The sequence below is a fragment of the Rhynchophorus ferrugineus genome, unplaced genomic scaffold, assembly GCF_030347505.1.
Source record: "Rhynchophorus ferrugineus isolate W39M unplaced genomic scaffold, kcgeb_rfMv2 rfM2, whole genome shotgun sequence".
Classification (NCBI taxonomy): Eukaryota; Metazoa; Arthropoda; class Insecta; order Coleoptera; family Curculionidae; genus Rhynchophorus; species Rhynchophorus ferrugineus.
The window spans coordinates 51,291,893-51,307,296 of NW_027472581.1; the positions used below are offsets into that span (position 1 = coordinate 51,291,893).

At 33.3% G+C, this 15,404-nt stretch overlaps 1 long non-coding RNA gene across 1 annotated transcript; it reads left to right on the top strand.

Annotated features, from left to right (window-relative positions):
- The first annotated feature begins 4,800 nt into the window (after positions 1–4,800).
- Positions 4,801–10,869, top strand: LOC143191162 (uncharacterized). The gene is made up of 2 exons (XR_013004428.1): positions 4,801–9,835; positions 9,921–10,869. It is a non-coding gene; the product is annotated as an uncharacterized LOC143191162 (long non-coding RNA).
- Positions 10,870–15,404: the final 4,535 nt, after the last annotated feature.

Sequence of the window (15,404 nt, forward strand, 5' to 3'; positions counted from 1 at the left end):
CTGTTTTCAAAGAAGAGCAAACCAACCATCTTTCAATTTTCATAGTTCTTCATTATTTCGATTTTTACTTTTCCCAGTGTGAATATTTGGCGACTACCGCGCCCTCTGTGTACGATAGTTTTGTTACTTAACCCGGTAGGCGAAGTGAAGATTGTTTCTGGGCTACTCACAAAATCCCATCCTATCGATGTATCCTATGATATTCACTGATAATTCTCACAGAACCGTTATGACGCACCAAAGCCCTGTCAAGCGACCCGTGAAACTTGATTTAATTATGTGATGGAAAGAGTCAAAACTATTTCGTAATTAGAATACGACGTGGTGTGTCGATGCTGAAATGGAAGTAAGGCCAAGCTGGACAGGATGTGTTAATAAGCTATAGCGTCGGCTACTTCGATAAAAAATTTGTTGTCAAAGCATACGAGATGCGCGCCTTGAAAAAAAAATTGTGGAACATCAGTTTGCTTGTGAAGTCAAGGAGCTTGTTTTAGAAGACCTAAAGGCATCATGGTAGGGTCAGCCTTACTTAGATTGACGGAACGATAGTCTGTTGGCCCTGATAAGTGAGAACAGCGGGTTTAACATGCGTGGAACCTCTTAACTGAATAAGAAGATAACGGCTTGTATTTTCTAAGGGTTGATTTTTGAACCTTCAGAATTTTAACTACGGTCAACGTTTCATCGAGATTTTTTCAATCTACTCAGTTTTCTTTAAATTTTATTTATTACTTTGTTACTAGTTGTTGTCGATTAACCTGCAATGTATCTTTACAATAATTTTTTTTATTACTCTTCGTGAGTCCACAATCTGCCCAATAAATATTTCTTATGTCTATATTATATCTACATGGCGTGTAGAAAATCACTTCATTAAGCAATCTTCTTTATAAAATATTATTTTATTTAATCAGTCTTATTCTAAAGCTTATTTAAAGTCTACATATGTCCAGTAATCAGATCAGGTGGTGTTAAACGTTTTAGTTTACGTACTTCACTACCACGTCGCATATTTAGCTGATTAGCGAGTACATTGGGATGCACTGACACTCTTTCGATGTACTTCACACAAACACGTTGAATTACACTCGTTATAGGTTCTAGAGGAATATCGCGTTGTATCACTTTATTTGAAATGTAGTACGGAGCATCAACAATGGCACGCAACACCTTATTTTGTAATCGTTGAATGATGGATATATTAGATTTGCTAGCGGTACACCATAGTTGGATTCCATATGCGCTAATGCCCTTGAGTATAGAATCATACAGGAATACCTTGTTATCTAATGATAACTTGGATTTGCGCCCAATGAGCCAATACATTTGATATAATTTTAGTCCCAGTGCTTTCCGTTTAGAGAGTATGTGCTTCTTCCAGGTTAGGCGTCGATCTATGTGCATACCAAGATATTTAACATGCTCTGCTTGGGGGAGTTGACGATGATTGATATTCACCGGTTGACATGTTCTTCTACGCAGGGTAAACCTTATATGCGTAGATTTTGTTTCATTGGCTTTAATGCGCCATGTCTTCAACCATAATTGTATTTGCTCCAGGTGGCGGTGTAGGTTTATTGATGCTGTGACTGGATCTTCATGTTATGCTAAGATTACTGTATCGTCTGCATTTGCCACAGTAGTTATTTTTGTAGTGGGCAGATCAGCCGTATACAGAAGATACAGTACTGGACCCTTGCGGAACTCCTGAATATATGGGATTTAATTCGGTATGTTCATCGCCTTGATTTACAATAAAATGTATATCAGTAAGATACGATTTTAGTAACCGATAGTCCGGATGAAAGAGAAGTTTCTTTAGTTTAACCTGCAAGCCCGTATGTTCTTTGTCAAAAGCCTGAGATATGTCTAGAAATTTTTTGGCATTTAGGTCAGCGTTTATTTTGTTTACAAGTCTATGAACTTGTTCTATAGTCCCATGCTTATTGCGAAAGCCAAACTGATGTTCTGGAATAATTTTTCTTTTTTCTATTATATAGTTTAGTTTTTTATGTATAATTTCTCGAAAACTTTCGAGATTTTCGGTAATAAACTTATAGGTCGGTAGGAGGTCACATCCTCTGGTATTTTCACTGGTTTAAGAATCATTAATATTTTATAGTAAGCATTAAAGCGTAGCATAGCATTAAATATAAATATTAATAGTTTTATACCCTTTTCTGATGGTTCTTTCAAAATTTTGTCAGTAATTAAATTTCGATTAGTTCTTTCAGCTCTTTTATTTCCCTATTAAATTTTCTTTTATTCTCTTCAGTCCTTTGCTGTTGCCAATTTTGTCGTAACTTTCCTTTTTCTGCTATCTTTTTCTGTATTGTACATGATATATGTGTATTTTGTCTTGGAAATGTTTCACTGTTAGGAGTCGTGGAATATGTCACCTCCTGTATATTTTTTGTAAGATTTATTGCTGCTATTTCAGTATCCATTTCAGTTTTTAACGGTAAGTTTAGAGAGAGTAACGGTGAGTTTAGAGTTTAGTTCTATTATTGCACAAAGAAGGGGGTTTATCTTTGATAGTAATTTTTGAAGAAATTGTTACTATTATTGATGAATGATCAGAAGACAGGTCAAAACATGATTCTGCCTGACACTTTTTTGGATCAATATTTTTTGTAATACAGAAATCTATTATATATGGTTTTTTTTATTTCTGTCTGTAGGCCAATATGTTGGTTCACCAGTAGAGATATATTGTAAGTTATCGGTCCTTATTGCTTTTAGCAGTTCTCTATCTTTTGAGGTTATTATACTTGAACCCCACATTAAATGTTTCGCATTATAATCTCCTGCGGCTATAAATCTATTACCTAGCGTACTGAAGAATTCTTGAAATTGTTCTGCCTTATGTTTGGGTGGGCAATAAATCGCAGAAACTGTTAATGGTCCATTGACTTCTTCTATGGTTATACTGGTGGCTTGCAGGTAGTCTTTGCGGAATTTTTCTTTTTCGAGATGATTTATATCACCTTGATTTATATCATTTGTGCTTTATCATCAGGGTGATTTGTATGATAAAGTTTATATTTAGGAATTTTCAAATAATGTTTATCCGTAAAATGTGTTTCGGAAACCATCATAACGTCAATATTTTGTTCAGTTACGAACATTTTTAGTTCCCTGGCGTGTTGTTGGAGCCTATTGGCATTCCAGACGGCGATTATGTAGCTATTAGTTTCAGGCATTAGGCAAGTTTGCTGACGACGGTTGTGAGTAGACCAAGCATCATACTCATTTGATCCATTAGTTTGGCCATCATGTTTTCTAATCCAGAGATGTTGCTAGTTTCAGTAGGTTGAGATGTCGTCTCTCAATTTTGTGCTGAACTATTTGCAACCATTTGGGCAAGTTACGTCTGGTTGACTTGGTCTGGTGAGTAGACTGGTATGTTTGGATTGTTTTTGTTGCTGTTGATGCCTTTTTTTCCTTTAAGACCGGATAGAGTTTCTGTTGTAGTTGCTTGTGAACTGCGCAACCCTTGTAGTTTGCTGGATGATTTCCGTTACAGTTAGCATATTTCACTTTTTCATCGCGAACTTTACGAGTACACTCTCTTGTTTTGTGTTCTCCTCCACCACATTTTACGCATCTATAAGATTTGCGACAGTAAGTCTTTGTGTGTCCGTGCGCTTGACACGTTATACATTGTGGTATAATTCTTTTTATATGTGGTGCTTTGCATTTAATAATATTATTTTCCAATTTGTTGATGTCATACACCGCCTTATTATTTCCATTAGGTTTTATATCAATATAGAACAAAGGCAGAGGTTTTTTGTCGTTCGATGTCGTATGTTGTGAACATTTACGACCTCGTGGCCTTTTTCAGCTAGTGCTACCTTGATGGTGTTAAAGTTCGTCCCGTGATGTAATCCTTTTAACACGAATTTAAATGTTCTCTCGGATTTTGGCCTGAATGTATGGTATTGGGTGTTTCTTTCATCTAATTCTTTTATAAGAACTTTAAATTGATCCGTGTGATCCGTGATTGTGTAGTTCGTAGTAATGGCTTTCAATAAGTCATGGATGTGTTTTATTACTCCTACCTTTTAGACTGTTATTGGTGGTGGTTTGGAATCAACTTTTTCAGGGCTTGGTTGTATATTCTCTCTAATTTCTTCCGACAGGTTGCTAAAGCTGTTTTTTGTCTCTATCGGTTTCTGTAACCAATAATCACTGATTCTTGTTTGCTTCCTCGCGATTTCTTCTTCTGGGCTTCTCAATCGTTTTTTGTTAATGACTGTAGTCCATTTTGATGGTGGAGTTTGCGTTATTGCTGATTCTTCTAATCTTATATCAAAGTGTGCAGGTGATTTGGTTGAATCGCTGTGGTTTGCCATTTTTAGATTTTTAATATATTATTTTATTTACTTCCAGAGGATAAACAAATAAAATAAATACATTGTTTATTTCACGCACTTCATTTTTCACTTACGTTATTTTTTGCACTAGTTTTTGATCAAAAATACTATAAATGAATTTCAAAAGGATTGTTGTAAAATAAGGGGAAATAATTTTAAAACACTAATAAAAATGAGATGCAGTCTTTTTGTTTGGTCGCGTAAACACGTATTCACTACATTTTAGGTCTGCCGAGAGACGGATAGCCGCATCTGTTAAGCGTTTTTAACACTCAATTAAATAACCGTAATAAAATACTGTTTTTTTAAAGAAAGGTATCTTTCTAGGGCTCGGAGCGTATTGAAAATACGTCTTCACCCTACGAAGGTTGGAACCGAACTTACTATAATTTAAATCTAGGTATGTATTAGATATTAGAGATAGTATATATTAGAGAACCTATCGACTCTATATTAGTCTCAAATCAAATCGTTTGATTCTTTGAAGTCTGTGTCTTGCCTTGGTATTGCGCAAATTCTTGTACAACTGTATTAATTTAATATTGATATGAGAATAGGGCCTCTCCTTATGTCTTATGTCGCGATTCTCTTAATTTACTGAGGGACGGTCGGGATCTAAATGATATGAATTTGCAGAATCTGGGTGCATTTAAAATACTTTTCAGGACTTTATTTTGGAAAACTTGTATTGTAGTTTTTATTTCTATTTGCGAAACATTGCGTTTGAATACTTGTTTGTAAAATAGCAATTTATTATGTACTGATAATTGTGATTTTGTTCCAATTAACCAACACATTTTCCTATATTTGAACTTCAGTTTATTCGTTTTCTTTTTTACATGTTCCTTCTAGCGAAGTTCTGTATCCACATTTATTCCGAGATACTTAGCGTTGTTACTATACGGAATGATAGTATTATTTATTGTTATTGATGCTTATGCAGTCTGATTATACGTGATCTCCACATGTACAGATTTGCTTTCGTTTATTTTTGTTTTCCAGATTTGGGTCCAATTGTTTGTATTGTCACTTGCCTGTTGTAATTTTCATATAGTTTTTTCAAGCAGCAAAACTAGCAGTATTATCAGAAAATGTAGCTATGGCTTTATTTTTCAGTTGTGTTATATCACAACTGTAGAGTAGATAAAGCATTGGTCTCAGTACACTTCCTTGTGGTACACATACTTTAGCTTCTTTAATTGTAGGATAGGCTTCCTCTTGTTTGACTCTACAATATTATGGCTATAACGTAATATTTTAATAGTTCGTTCGCTTAGTAATATTTTCTGTAGCTAATGAACAAGGTCGTCAAGGCTTGTACTACATCTAAGCGTAGAGCTGAACATATTTTTTACCTTCATAGGCTTTTTCAATTACATCTGTCGTTCTATGTACCTGGTTGGTAGTTGAATGTTTCCTAATAAATCTAATTTGCTGTCTCGATATTATTTTTTTCCCTCTAGGATCGGTTTTATTTTTTTGAACTAACATTTTTCAGACGTGGTAAAAGTGAGATAGGTCCATAGGGCGTTTATTTTATTTGGTGATTCCAGGTTCCAGGTAGGAATGTAGAAAAAATATCGATATATCGATATTTTTAGCCGATATTTTTCGATATTTCTTCAGAATAATTTCAAAAGTTTACCTTTTTATGGTTTATCGTTACTCTTTTGGAGATCTAGAAAAAAAAATTTTTAGGATTTTATTTCACTATTTTTATTTTTTTGTAAAATATCGATATTTTTATACTCATTGCAAAAAAATAGATATATTTTTCCTCCGATATATTGATCACTCTAATTTCAGCCATTTTTCAAAAGCCTGGGATATCTTTTAATCGAAATACTGCATTGAACACATTTATGAGATTTATATTTTCCTTTTTTAGGTAGTTTTTACAGCAGTTGTCCGGTTAATAATTTATAGCCTGCTGATTTCTTTGGATTAATATAGACTCTGATTATTTGGTTACTTCATTCGGTACGACTAATTGAATCGTCGAATTTTCACATTTTCTGTCTAGAAAATTATATCCAATACCACTATTTTGTTTGATTTGAAGGTTTTTTCTAGATGGTCAGCAAGTACTTCCACTTCTTGTTAAATGCTTTTTTACAACGTGTTTGCCCAATTTCCACATAGATTTCTTATAAATGGACTGTATAGACAGATCCTTTTAAGTATTTGGTGGCTTTCCAGAGCGAATAATTTATCCCTTGTCCTCTGTTAGATTTGGCAAATAGTTATATATGGATTTGTTTTTAATATTCAGTATTTAGCTTTTGAATCTTTGGGCTACATTGTTTAAAATATATTTATTATCAGGCATTCTATTTTGTTACCAATTTTTCGTAGCTCTTCACTTTTCAGCTACCATTTCTATAGGTTTCAGGGAGTATGTAGAAAGAATTTTGCCACTAAGTCTTCTTACCAGACCATGTCAATTTTTTTAATTAATTACTTCTTAAATTAGATATGCTTTATTATTATATATTTATATTAGATATGATTTTCCAAATTTAATTTAAACTAATCTAGTGAAACCACTTAAGCTAAAATTAAAATACACTTATACACAAAAAAAGATCGTGTGGTTTGATTTGCTTCAATCTTTTGATTTCATGCATGTTATACAGCAGCTGTATTGCTTCCACGTTGCTGTGATTTATCAACATTACTTCATAATTTAAGGCGAATTCTTGGATCACTCCGTGTATCCATTTAATTTCAAGGTCATCGATCAGCTCTTCGTTGGTTGCGTAACTATAAGCATTGGTTTTTAATCGTACAACTTTGTTTTGATTGCGTTGGATTACTACTTGGTTTGATGTCTTAGTGTGCAGCCCCATATTTACACCCCATATGTCCAAATTGGCTTTATGATTGATTGATGAACCAATCTCTTTGATGTTAGGTCAAGTTGGGAGTATTTTCTGACTAACTAGTAAAGTTGTTTAGCTTTAAGTCTAATATGCTCTTCTTTTTGTCTAACGTGATATTTCTAGTTTAACCTATCATCGAGGTATATTCTGAGATATATTCACCGTAATGCAAAATTAACATGGACAGATTTAGAGCTATTAGCTGTATTTTCCAGCCTCTAGTCCATTTGTAGATTTTGTTGACCGCTACTTGTTTATTTTACAGAATTAGATAGAGATACGTCTATTGCCATGATAACTGTGTCGTCAGCAAATGTTCCAAGTACTGTTTCTTTTCTTGTTGGGATATCAACAGTATAGAGCAGATATAGGTGTGATTCCAGGATCCCGAGGAACTCTAGCCGAAATAGGTTTAAGTGTTGAGAATGCCCTTTCATGCGAGGCTCAATATTTTTGATTGAAAAGATACAATTCCGGCAGTAGACCGTAACCGGGGTAGCAATTTGCTCATTTTGTATATTAATCCCAAATGCCATACCCGGTCAAAAGTTTGTGAGATGTCCAGGAACATTGTAGAGCAGTATTTATTTTCTTTGAATGCCTTTTCAATAACTCCTGTTACTCTGTGCACTTGATCGACTTGATTTGATTCGATCGAATGGTAATTTCGAAATCCGAATTGGAAATCTGGTATTTCTACAAATGGTTTGGTTTGGTTTAACAACAGTTTCTTTAATAATTTTGATATCGCAGGTAGAGATAGTTTTATCATGTTTTTTAAGCATAATTATTTGAGCAACCTTGAAACATTTCGAAACATGGTTCAGTCTCACACAGTCATTGAATATATATGTCAACATGAATATTGCTTTTTGTGGCAGCTCCTTTAATAACCCAGGTGAAATATCATCAATTCCAGGAGCCTTTTTAGGATTGAGGTTGTTGTCAATTTCTGCGAAAACTTCTATTGGAGAAATCGGATTTACAGCTACATCTGGCAGATATACAGGATTTATATCTATTGTAGCTAAATATTCTGCTAATAATTCAGCTTTTTCATCGTTAATATTTATGATCATTGAATAGGCGGTACTCTGATAATTGCTGGTTTTAAATCTCCGAGTTGCTTTCCATAACGACTAATCTTTGTCTGTTTCGGGCTTAATTCACTTACATATAGTATAGCCCCTTTTTGGGAATTACCGCGAAGAACCTATGTTTCCAAAATGCACAAAAATGTTGGTGCCTTAGAACGGAATTGACGATGTTGGCCATTTCGACAAGCTACTTGTGTTTTTTCTAAGCTGAGTAATTGTTATTTTGATGTGTCTTGACGCCTTCTTATTTTGTCTTCTTGGTATTTTGTTGGTAATGGTCGCTAAGAATTTTGGTGTTACAAAGTGGTTTTGCAGGTAACTTTGTTTAATTCATTGGGGAGGTGTTCTATTTGGGCCTCGAAGTCATCTCTCAGCTAGCTAGAATCTCACGGCGCCCTTAACGTCCCTGTGCACTTTTTTGGTCTCACTTTTGTCACTTGGTTCAAGGTTAATTCATGCTCAACCATATTAGCAACTCAGCACAGCATATACTGACATTTTCAATCGCATTTTTAACTTGATATTTTTTTGGGCTTGCTTGAGAGCTTTGAACGAACAGATGGAAGAACGGAAATTTGTATGTCTCGAGTTCTCTCAAGTTGATCAGATGCATTGATTTTCATGACTGGTCTCGGTTCTAAGAGAATTTCTTGGTATTTCTTCTAGTTTTTTCCTTTTTTTTTGGTTTTGATGAGGCGTTTTTGAATTAATATAACCCGACTGTAGTCCAAATGTAACTCGTCAAGGATACAAGTTGGTTGGCAGAAATAATCCAGAATTGGTGGGAAACGTTTTTGTCCCATGCCGGGATGGTCTATTAGGGCGAGACCGAGCCCCAAGTCTACGATATCATTGCCTGCACGATTTGCGTTCTCGCAGTCCAACGTTTGATCATTTCCAGTTCAACGAGGTAATCAAGACCGGTCGGTCCTGGGTTTGGATTTTTTTCGAATCGAAATTTTTTTGTGATGACGCTCTACAGCGAAAGCTAGCTTTGCTAAACAACTGGCAGTTGTAGCAGTGCCCAGGTTGTCAGTTGCTTTTCTGAAACCCCACTTCGACTACTGAACAGTCCAGTTTGGTGACTTGAGTAATATTCCTCTCTTCGTTTGGTACGATTACCTGAATTAGTGGTAGCTTGTCGCTGGATTTAAGTTCCAGCATCTCAAGAAATTAAAGTTGCAAACCTTGGTTTCGGGGATGTCTCCTATAAATAATCTGAATCCTCGCTCCACCGGCGGGAAGAAGCAGTGGTAGGGATAACGCATCTCGTCGTTGAATTCGGTTAAAATTCTGAAGTCGTCGCTATAGGGCACGCGGAATTAAATGCCTTTCTTAAAATTTTGTGTGGATGTTATTTTAATATTTTTGATTTGTTTAAGGAATCGAGTATTCTCGGGGTACCTCCTCTTGTCTTTTTTGGTGGTTAAGATAGACTCGCCGAAGTTGTTGGCGAAACCGGTTCTGGTGCTGGAAGGTAAGGCACGGTTAAATTTAGATTAACTGTTGGCTTATCTATAGGGACCGTCTTGGCTAGATTGGCAGATCAGGTTTTTTTCTAGGTGGGTGGTTGGTTAACCGGTTTGGTGGTGAACTTTGATAACTGGCTGAGTTGTGGTTCTTCCTCTTCTCTACCACGGTAAATCCGAGACGTTAGTAAAAGCTGAAAGACCTACTCGCAAGCATTCATTCGAAACTAGCTTGACAGATTTTGCAGCTACGGATTGTTTCAGACGATAATGTTGGTTAGGAAATATATTTTAGGTAAATTGTATGGTTACGAAAGTTTGTTGAGGTAATATAATTATTTATTATTTAATAGAGAAAATTTGCGGCAGTCAATACGAAAATAAGTACATGTTACAGCAGAGAATATTGTAGAGTATGTAAGATTTATGTGCATAGGTATGTCTATAGCTGTCTAGAGTATACGATAAAGAACACTTTTTTAAGCATGTGCGTATAGTATAAATGTACGAGGAGCGATTGGGCACATATTATTTGTAGATGATAAGTGCTCTAAGGAAAAAATAGGGTGTTTAAATCGCAAGATAGAGAGGAAATTAAATGAATACTACAAGAATAATATACATAGGAAGTAGCGGAAGGAACTGATGAGGACAATTATCTTGGTAATAGAATATACAATATCTATAACATTTTGAAATTAATGGTATTTTAAATTGAGATTCTCAAAATGAAATTCTTAAGAACACTGAGGTGCTTGAGAGATAATCAACAAAAAAATAACAAAAAAGAAAACGTAAGATGGTAACACAGCAGTACTTTCTAAGAACCAAATGTAGAAAGGAAATTACCTCATTGTTTATCTCCCTTTTAGTTACTTTTTAGCGTTTTTTTATTTTATAAAAAAATGTGTTAGGTATAAATACTATGTCAAAAAATTTGTATTTATTCTAATTTTCGTTTTAATACTTTATTTGTATTGTGAGTATTTAATTGTGCCTTACTTCGATTACTTTTTTGTTTATTTTTCCTTTTATTGCAATAAAATTTGTTATACGATATATAATAAGATTTTTTTGTTTTATTTATCTACTCCGAAGAGTTCTATAAACCAAAAGAAATAATAAGTGATAAAGCTTCAAATTTTATGTTATCAATTTATTTCAAACTTTGGGATAACTATAACTTATAATTACACTATCCTAAAAATTCATAACATTTTATTTTTTAAACATCGACTTTTTGGTAATATTTTGAAATATCTGCAAATCAAAATGTTATATATATATATATATATATATATATATATATATATATATATATATATATATATATATATATATATATATATATATATATATATATATATATAGTATAAAACACTTTTCATTCTTAACTTTATTATAAGTTTCAAATAACTTCTATTGTCTGGTTATTTAATATAAATATTCCGTTGTTCCTTAGCAATTTTTAACATTAGTGAATTATAACATTAGCCGAAAGTGATACTGGTTGAATTGGGATAGTTCGTGGTGGTTTCATTATAAGTGTTAAGGAGACGGATGCCATGTTTGTATCGGCCCTCTCCGTTTTCAATTATTTTCTCTTCTCGTTGATTGGCTGCTAAACACTACGTTCTGCTAGATAAACAGTAAGTGTGTTATCTCCTTTCTTTAATTCTGAAATAAATTATTTCATTAGTATTAATATGTATCTTATTCTCAAAGAAGTTATTTCCATTTTCAGTTTTTTTTCTCAGAAAGTGAGTCAAATGGAGTTGAGTGATTGCGGCAGTGATGTTGTTCATCACTATCAATAAGGAGCCTCTTTCATCAGGTTTGGCGTATATCATGGGGATATAAAGGACGACTTCGGGTTGCGAGACGCCATTGCCTCGGATTGAACTAATTTATAGCTATAACAATAAATGTTTTCAAATGTTGCCAAATGTAAAAAAAAAATTTGCGCCACACGGTCAAAATTATTCTTTTACACTATCAAGCCATCAAACTGGCCTAGCAAATTAAAGGATGTTATTAAAAAATTTAAAATTAATAACTTACTCTGTTGTCGTTGATGAGTACTTCGTCCTCGCCAAAAAATTTCTCTTTTTAAGTATAGGACTTTTTAAATATAAATACTTTTTGAATTGAACGATTGAAATCAATACATCTTCTGATTTTCGAGATAAATTCATCAATAACTAGTTCATTAAAATTAGGAATTTCTTGAATCATTTGTTTTTATTCGTTTTAACGTGGAGAAATAACGTTTCGCTTCTGCGGTTGTCATGGGCATCATAACAATTGCTTGTAGCAGTTAAAACGTCTCTGAAAAATCTACTTGCAAACTATTTTCTTTTACTACCTTCTCTCTTTGTAGAGAGTTGGAAAAAATTGGTAATATCACTCAGTTCGGCAAATAAATACGTGTATTCTTATTTATGCTTTTTGTCTCATTATCAAGTTTAATTGGTAAGCATAGCAATGAATATAATGGGCCACCATGAGCGCCACTCATGACGCTTACATAACTTTGGGAAATCAACAGATCAGCAGCGAGTTTGGACAAAAGCATTATGTTCATTCAGTTTTACAAAGGTCCAAAATCGTTCAACGGTGCTGCCGGTCGGTAATGTAGAAGGGTAAACTATAACCATTTGGAAAATATTGGATATATCACTTGTTTCATCGCTCATAATAGACACAAATAAGCATAATAGACAGCATAAGAGGCAGCAATTTCTTTTTCTGATATGCGCCTGACACAGAAGGGGTACATTCCAATTAATCGTTATGAATGTCATTTGATGTACCTTTAAACACGTTAGCCTGCTGTAAATGATCCCAGGGTGCTAAATCCAGTTCGGCAGAAAAATTTATAATTTCTCTAAATATATTCTTGTTCATCACGGAAAGCAAGCTCAAAAGCACCACAAACTTTTATACAGTTCATAATTTTAGATAAAACATACCAATTTTTCTTTATATGTCATTATGTTTTTGAATGCTTGATAGATATCCACTGTTTAATTGTTGTCGAATATCTTGTTTACGTAATAAATTAAATCCTAATTTAGCAGATAAATGTGACTTGGAATTTTGATGTTTTTTATATTTATGGGATAAATGTATTAAATTAACTGCAGATTTTGTCTATTCTGATACGTCGTAGCTTCCAAATAATAAAAACAGAATGCAGTAAAGACTATTACTCACATCACACCCGCACAACCAGCCTGTTTTTTCGTAAGCTTCTGTTTTAAAAGTACGTTTCTTACGTATATTCCAGACTTCATTCCAGGCGCGCATTCGCATGTTCACTTATTTCTGCTGGTTCTGTGGCTATCCACAGCTTGGACTAAAAACAGAATCTACACTCGCAGAAAATAATCTTGTTAAGTAATTTACAGATATACAGAATTACAGACACCCACTAACAGTGGATTTAACTAACGGTGGAAGTTTTTTTTGAAAAAATCTTTGAAGTTTCCTTTAAACATGGAACTAATAGAACTTTGTATAAAATAACTGTTTGTTTAGGTTGCCACTCTGCTGGTCTGTAATAATTGCCTCGACATACGTTCTCTTCCATTAAATCATTAAATCCAGACCCTGGAGTTGATTCATTAAGTGGAGAACCCATTTTACGAAACTTCATTTTCCATTTTTTATCAAATTAACATTAAATACATATCGTATTTGGCGAATATGGTTCTGAGTAAAAACATTCGAACAGTGATTTGTATCACTATTCTTAAAATATTTTTGAACAACAAAAAACTATTTTAAAATGTTAAAATATAAACTTTCGCAATGAACACCCTGTAACTTTTGCCTCATCAAAATCAGAACTAAATAATCTGCTCATTGTGAATTTAAAACAAAAATTATAAATACTTCTTTAAATGATTAGTTTTATCTCTTATCAACTTAGTTTATGACTTTTTAACCATCAATAAATTTTAATATCTTATTATTTTTAGCAGTGATAAAATAAAAACAACTTGGATTTCCAATTCACCTGTTATAATGTCACCTGATACGAGACCATATATTATAAACCTAACGTTAATATCATGTTATCAAAATACGCTGTTCTTAATTTTGTCTAGAATATTTGAAAATAATGCAACCGTGTGATAGGACGACATGTTTTAATTATTATTTTAATTTTGCTTTAAATTATGTTTAATTTAAATTGTTGGTAGTTTTTTAAGATGCGTAGATACATACATGTACTTTGTATTTTTATTATTTTATCTATGGCAATGAAACGTTAAAAGTTTGCTAAAAATAATATATCGACATATTCTCAGTATTGATTTAATATACTGCTCGGATCTCTGATCAGTTAATAAGTATGATTTCACTCAAGAAATTATAATCAGAAAACATAAAACTCACATAAAAATAGTAAAATAAGGAAAAAAAACAGCATCATAAGACCTTTTAGATATTAGTTATAATTATCAATAATAGTTAATTAATTTAATTATCAAAAAAAAAACAATGTAAACGTTGTTAGATATAAAATAAGCTATCAATAAAGTACCCAATTCCAAGGCAATAAAACACAAAAGGTTTTTTGTTCACCCGAATTTATTGTACCATTTTTAAATTAGTTTCCCTAACTGATAACGTCTAAGTGGGATGAACAGTTTTAAAATCTGGGCTAGCTATCCCATTTGATAAAGGACCAAAATCATTATTCTTATTAATGTAGTTAAGTATCGTAGCTGAAGCTGTACGGTGACAAATAGTAAATTAAAGGTGTTCAAAGGCCCTAGGCACAAACCATCTCCATAAAAAAAAGGAGTGACAAAAGGTGCTGTGCACAAACATAGTCAACTAGAATTTGGACAGAAGCTTACACTTGAGGGTGAATGACCACCAAAGACTCTAGAAGATTGTAGAAGTTCATATTCTCAGCCATCTATTGAAATTTGGAATCATCAAAACTTGGGAAACTATGCCATATAGCGTATATTGTGGAAATTTGGGTACAAACAGTGCCATTTTGAAGATAATTGGAAGCAAATTAATGAACTGTACCATCGCCCGCCAGTATCTTGGTACCTTTTGATAGTGTAGTGTAGTAGTTAAATATGGTTATAAGAGAAAATGCTTTAAAATAATTTAATATAATAAAATTATATAACATAACAATAATATTTTGCGAAACGTTCTTTACAGAAATTCAGATGGAAACCGGAATAATACAGCAATATGTATCACTAGCGGAAGACAGACTTACAGATCTTCAAATTTAATTCAATAATTTGATGATTCCCTGCGATGCGCGAACGATTCTCTATTCTTCGTTTGATAAAAATCGTTTTCCACAAAGACATTAGTAAAGTCTGATCAAGTTAGACCCAAAACTAAATTTGTTGAAATGGTGTGAATATAATGAAATGTTAGCCTCGAATCTTTAATTTCACCATTAAGGAAAAATTGGATGAAATATGTTAAAAAAAATAGTGATTTATTTGAATAAAAACAACGTATAACCAGCGTATACGAAGAAGAATTATTTGCGTATTGGGGGCGAAAACCACATGAACACACATTCGTTAA